This window comes from Poromitra crassiceps, assembly GCF_964638095.1.
Source record: "Poromitra crassiceps genome assembly, chromosome: 11".
Taxonomy (NCBI): domain Eukaryota; kingdom Metazoa; phylum Chordata; class Actinopteri; order Beryciformes; family Melamphaidae; genus Poromitra; species Poromitra crassiceps.
The window spans coordinates 6934120-6940957 of NC_139643.1; positions in this window are offsets into that span (position 1 = coordinate 6934120).

Below are 6838 nucleotides of genomic sequence, written 5' to 3' on the forward strand. Positions count from 1 at the left end.
CTGCGTGCGCAGACCCTACACCTTCTTGCTGGTCTTGATTTACTGCTGGTGGGCATCAGATAGCCTATTCTAGGTTACATGCTGCCACTCCGACGTGCTGCCACTCCGACGTTCTGCCACTCCGAAATATCGGCACTCAGAAATATTGCCACTCAGAAATCCCACCACTCCCGATTTCCATAAGGTCGGCCACTCCGAACTTGATTTGACTGTCTGTGAAAGCTGCTGTATAAACATAACTTATTTATTTACTCTCCCAGCCCCACGCCAAACCTAACCTCCCCCCATGCCTGAACCTAACCTCCCCCAGACCCTAACCCAAAACCTAACCTCTCCCACCCCCACGCCTAAACCTAAGGTCGGCACTTCTGAATGGCGGCTCCTTTAGAAAAACGAGGAAGGGCCGACATTTCGAATAATGAAGGCAGGAATTTTCGTAATGGTGGGGCCTATGAAAAAAAGGTGAACGACCGCCAGTCCGAATAATGGAAGTTAACGTTCGGAGTGGCAGGGCTTCGGAAAGGCAGACAGTTACCCCTATTCTAGCTTGTTTGCTCTCTGTGCATCGAGCCTGCTGCAGCTGCCTGGGTCTGTTGTATGCTGTAGTGCCCTGCGTGACCCACCCCCCCCCCCCCTCCTCCTCCCCCGTTGTGGGAGGAGTGTCTCTCTGGGCTCTGCTGTGAGTGCGTTTGCTCTGCGTGTGCTCTGCACTGAAAAGTCCGCTACATCCAGCTTTTTTACAGCCGCGTGTATTTGTCACCAGCTCCCATGCTTCCAGTTGAGAATAATAACAACTCCACATGCGGATGGGCTGTAGCAGCGGACACGGAGGTGCTCAATTGTGACAGCAGATTGGCTGCTGCAGGCACAGCTAACGTTATGCTTCAATGAAGCAGCTGCATACGGACGGATGCGATGCGATTTCCTTTTCCCCAACGACTTCTTCTGTGTGTTTTACTCCACGTTCTCTCATCTGGAGAGCGCTGTCGCCACCTAAGGGTTCTGTAAAATAGGTTAGACACATTCAATAGCTCTCATATTGTAAGAGGCGATGTAAGAGGCTTAGATCGACACCCCCCCGTCAAAAAAACAATTTGGAGTTATTGACGCCATTTGGCGTCGCTGGCAGCCTACGGTAAATTTCTCTTGACGCCATATGGCGTCGCTGGCACTCAATGTGTTAAAATCTGCCATAGAATACATCACAGACAGTTCGGTTTTCAGCCGTGGAAAATCAAAGTGTGGCCCGTAGCTGGCTGTCAAGTTTGAGAAGGCCGTTTCGGGGAATGTACTCTTTTTATTATTATTATTATTTTTTTTAATACACAAACAAGAAAAACAAACTCAAACACAGGAAAGAAAAACAAAACAAAACAAGGCTAGGTGGAAACCTAGCATATGGCCGGTGTGGTAAAGCATGCACATATCATGTTTCTCATAGGATGATTGCGGAATGGGATGTTATCTGGGGGGGGAAATGTAGCCTAAAAAAAGGAAGTTAAACATTACTTTTCTTGTGTTAAATGAACCTACCGTTCATCAATTATAAACGTCATGCAGCTCTTTATTTTCTGGGGAGCAGTGCTGTAGTGGTCACTCGTCAAAAAAGTGGATCAACTAATTTGTGAGGCAGTTTTCTCACATCGTGCTGTTATATAAAAAAAGGTGGATAAAAAAACTTCAGTCGCCCATATAGGCTGCGAGACTATGAGGCTAGATCAACTGAAACTGAATCATATATCCCTATCCACCTTATTGCTACGAGGTCCTCTCGCCATTCCGAAGTGTCGGCATTCCGATCATTGACATCTATGCTTTCGGAGAGGTGGCCCTTTTTATCTCCAAAAAAGGTTTCGCCATTGCGAAAGATATTAGGTCCGCCTTTCCGACATAGCATCTTGAGTTATTTAGCCTACAGGGGTGGGAGAGGTTAGGTTCTGGGGGAGGTTAGGTTTAGGCGTGGGGGGTGGGAGAGGTTAGGTTTAGATGTGGGGGCTGGGAGAGGTTAGCTCCAGCCGGTCCCCCGGGTTAGGGTTAGGGTTCTTTCGCAATGGCCAGACAGATCTCCATTCCGACAATTTTGTCGGAATGCCGGTATTTCGGAATGCCGGGGTGTCCCCATTTCTAGCGGCCATGATGCCTATGCGTTTTTCTTCCGGTGTGATCCTGCCAGCCTTGTTGCTGACAGCTTGACACCCGTCTGGGCGAACGGAGCAAATCACTAATCAGGTCCAGCTTGGCAGAAATCTTGTTGATAAATATCCCTTTAAGAGCGCAGTGCGCAGCCTACTGTGGATAATGTTAGCGGCTAGCTAGCTATGTTACATGGCAGTAAAACGCCACTAAATTACCAAATTGATTTAACTTTTAACCATGTCGAGTAACACTGTTTCCATACGGACCGCCAGCGTTGGTTAGTTGTTTATAACGTGACTATATTTATAACTTTTATAACGGACTCCAGTTTCCGGTTTATAATTCGGGTCTGCAGCCAGAGTATAACAAAGGAAATGGCAAGCTGCAACAATAAGTCACGTTAAACCGGAACTTGTACCCACAATTATTTGTACAGTGGGGCTTTCAAAAATAAGGTGGATATAATTTTATTCTAATCAGCATCATTGTTTATTTTGTGGTTTTCTGGCACGTTGGACTTACCCCGCTAGCCGGTGCGCTTCTTGCTCATAGTTATCAAAACCTAATCTGTTTCATTCAAACCTTAATCCTGAAGAATCAATGATGTTTCCCTCAATTTTAGCAAGTGTAGCGTGCGGAGGATGTGTAAAGAGGGAGGGAAGCAGAGAAGGAGAGAAAAGCAGATCTCAAAAGCAAAGTAGGTATATAGTGAGCGTTTGTTTTTGTCAGTGAGCCTTGATGACAAGAGAGAGGAACAGAGCGGAGGAGTAGAGTCAGCACAGTTTAAAGAACAAAACGCAATTTATTTCATGCAAACCTAGTAGCGTGCACAGCCAGCAGTAACGTTAAGAGAGAGACAGACAGACAGACTGACAGCTGTGCGTATTGGCTGTGTCTTTGTAATTTAATTAAAAGATGAACTCCAGATAGCCTACATGGATGTATTGCGCGTGTATATAGTTTACTGTAGTAGGCTGTACTGCCCTGCCTCGCTGTACTGCCCACCCCCTTATCGCAAGTTAAAGGTGCCATAGTGCGTCACTTCAGTGACGCGACTTCCGGGACAAACGGTGCTTATTATGGCGCAAATTACGAAAAAACGCTGTAATAAGTGCCGTTTTAACGCGACTCATTAGAGCGGCGCTTTTTACGCCGTAAAAAACAGCGTTTTTAACAGCGTTTTTTCAGTATGGTGATAAGCCCTTCCCTCTGTTTTGCATAACCAGTCAGAGTAAATCCAGACCAATCAGCAATCTGTTGTATTACTCCTGCAGTAATATTACCGACCTGCAAGTAGCAGCAATGTGCCGCAAGTCTGTCCTAACTAGCTGTTCAGCTCAGAGTGGAGACAAGGGTTTCTTCAGTTTAATTGATTTAATATGACATCTTATGAATTTACCTCATGTTGCTTTCTTGTATTTTAGACAGCCAATGTGTTTTTTATGCCTCCGCCGGCGATAGCCAGGCCAGAGGCATTATGGATCCGGGTTGTCCGTCCGTTCCGTACGATGTTTGTTAACGCGATATCTGAGGAACGCCTTGACGGAATTTCATCAAATTTGCCTCAAACATCGACTTAGACTCAAGGATGATCTGATTAGATTTTGGTGGTCAAAGGTCAAGGTCACTGTGACCTCTTGAACGCCATTTTAAAGCTTGTTAACGCGATATCTCAGGAATGCCTTGACGGAATTTAATCAAACTTGTCTCAAACGTCGACTTGGACTCAAGGATCAACTGATTAGATTTTGGTGGTCAAAGGTCAAAGGTCAAGGTCACTGTGACCTCTCAAACGCCATTTTCAAGCTTGTTAACATGATATCTCAGGAATGCCTTGACGGAATTGAATCAAACTTGTCTCAAACAGCGACTTGGACTCAAGGATGAACTGATTAGATTTTGCTGGTCAAAGGTCAAGGTCACTGTGACCTCTCAAACGCCATTTTCCAGCTTGTTCTGCGATATCTCACGAATGCCTTGACGGAATTTCATCCAATTTGCCTCAAACATCGACTTAGACTCAAGGATGATCTGATTAGATTTTGGTGGTCAAAGGTCAAAGGTCAAGGTGAGCTCTCGAACGCCATTTTCAAGCTTGTTAACACGATATCTCAGGAATGCCTTGACGGAATTTAATCAAACTTGTCTTAAACATCGACTTGGACTCAAGGATGAACTGATTACATTTTGGTGGTCAAAGTTCAAGGTCACTGTGACCTCACACACCCAATTTCCAAGCTCTGTAACGCAACATCACAGGAGCGCCTTGACGGAATTTCTTCCAATTTGCAAAAAAATGGCGATTTGGACTCCAGAATGAACTAATGGCGGAGGCATAAGTTCACGTTGCGGTCGTTCTAGTTTGTTGATACATTCATTGGTTGCTTTGTTGTGCCTCATTGCATTCTCTCTGTCTGTCTCCCTGCCTGCCTGTCTATCCCTGGTTTCTAGATAAACCAGTACAGTCCTTTGTGTTGTGGTGCATCTCAGTGGTGGTGATCTAGCTCAGGGGTTTTCAAAGTGGGAAGAAGGCCTCCCAGGGGGGCTTAGTTATTTAAAGGGGATCACGTAGAATAGCATAAATGTGTGACTCCCATAGTCAGAAAAAAGGAAATGCTTCAGACAGACCTTCTATATATTTGATGTAGTCCGAAGTCAAACAGCAATATCAAGCTATCTTGGCTCAATTATAGATTACATATATTATAGACTATATGTTGCAGCGATAGACTTGAGGCGGACACTGGATGTGAGTTTAGTCCCAAGGGTTTTTTATTACTGCAGCACTTGCAATGCAACTAAGCACAAACAGCATCTATACTTCCCCTTAACGTTCTCTGCTGCTGGACAGCTGCTGATGCGTAATGCTACCATGGTTGCTACAGATAGCGTTCTTCTACTTCGTTCTCACCGGAAAAACAAACCCTTCTTCTACAGCATCCCGTTTACAACAGTTACAACTTGCTCACAGGTGCCGCCTTGTGGCGTAAATCCTGTAGTGCATTATCACCCACAAAGTGCTTGTTCCACCATAGAGAGCCGCAGGGATGACGTATTTTTGGAGTCAGAACGCGGAAGTCCCGGACTTCCTGGTTCTTCACTGTTTCTGTCTATGGGTTTTTGCCGCAATGCTTCAAATACGGTCTCTGGGCAACGCAAGATTAATCAAACGCGAACCTGAGTTCAGTCGGATAATCTTCACACATGAGGACCACTTTCATGAGTTTTGTAGCGTAAATGCGAGCCCTAAGAGTAAAAAGCTTGAGCTAAGCGAATCCAGAACTACACACTGTCGCATAGGCTTCCACGTCACGTCAGCACTCAACCTGGACTGTTGTTGATGTGTGCACTGATTACCCCGGGCTGAACGGGGCTGAACCAGGTGAGGGAAAGAGAATTTCCGTGTTCGTCCTTTGAAGTGGTGACGTTATTGACGTATATATCCCCATCGACTCAACAGTGTAGTCTTATTTAGCCGTTTGCTAGCTAGCCGCCCTTTTAACGGCACGTAAAAGCTTCAAAACTCATAAAAGTGGTCCTCGTGTGTGAAGATGATATTACTAAACACTGGTTCACATTTGATTAAGCCAGCGTTGCCCAGAGAGATTATTAAAAGCATCGCGTCAAAAACCCATTCAAAACTCCCATAGGCGAAAACAGTGAAGAACCAGGACTGTTAGCATCAATGATTTCCGGACTCGTTCCTGCGGCTCTCTATTGACTGTATAAGTACTGAATGTTTTCCATAAACCATGAACAGTGAATTAAACCACAATACAGTTTCACTTTTACCAAATAAACAATAAATGTCCTGCAACCAGATATATCATCCTGAAAAGCAAGCTTGTTAGTGCATTAACTAAATAAAATAAATTGTTGGTCCCCCAAGCTAAATATCACATTATAATGAACATTAACATCTTCTTCTGTCATCCTGTCACATATAGTCAATGGGATCATATCATATAATCCTGATCCCTGTCATCTAGAAATTGAGGGTAAATAAGTGACTGGGAGCTGCATCAACAGACTTTGAAAACCCATGGACTAGCTTACATTGTTGTGTTTACAGCAGTGTCTTCCTGGCCAGTTCATTGTTGTCTTGTTTACAGCAGTGTCTTCCTGGCCAGTTCATTGTTGTCTTGTTTACAGCAGTGTCTTCCTGGCCAGTTCATTGTTGTCTTGTTTACAGCAGTGTCTTCCTGGCCAGTTCATTGTTGTCTTGTTTACAGCAGTGTCTTCCTGGCCAGTTCTGGCATCAGATGATCAGCTGATTTTGTCCTTGAGCCGTCCGAAGCAGAGCTGCTCCTGACTTTGGCTCACACAATCCAATCCAATCCACTTTATTTATAAAGCACGTTTAAAAACAACAAGGTTGAAAACAAAGTGCTGTACAAGTCAAAAACGAATAGCATAGGCCTACCACAATCATACAGTACAAAAAACAACGAACAAAGAACAAAGTGTCACATAAAATGATTAACACACTCAGGCTGAAAAGCCAATGAATAAAAATGAGTTTTGAGGCGTGCTTTGAACACTAGCAGAGTGGGGGCTTCCCTGACGTGCAAAGGCAGGTCGTTCCAAAGTTTCGGGGCCGCCACTGCGAAGGCCCGGTCACCCCTGAGCTTCAGCCTGGATTTGGGGACTGGCAGGAGAAGCTGATCGGAGGACCTGAGGGACCTTGAAGGAGCATAGGGTT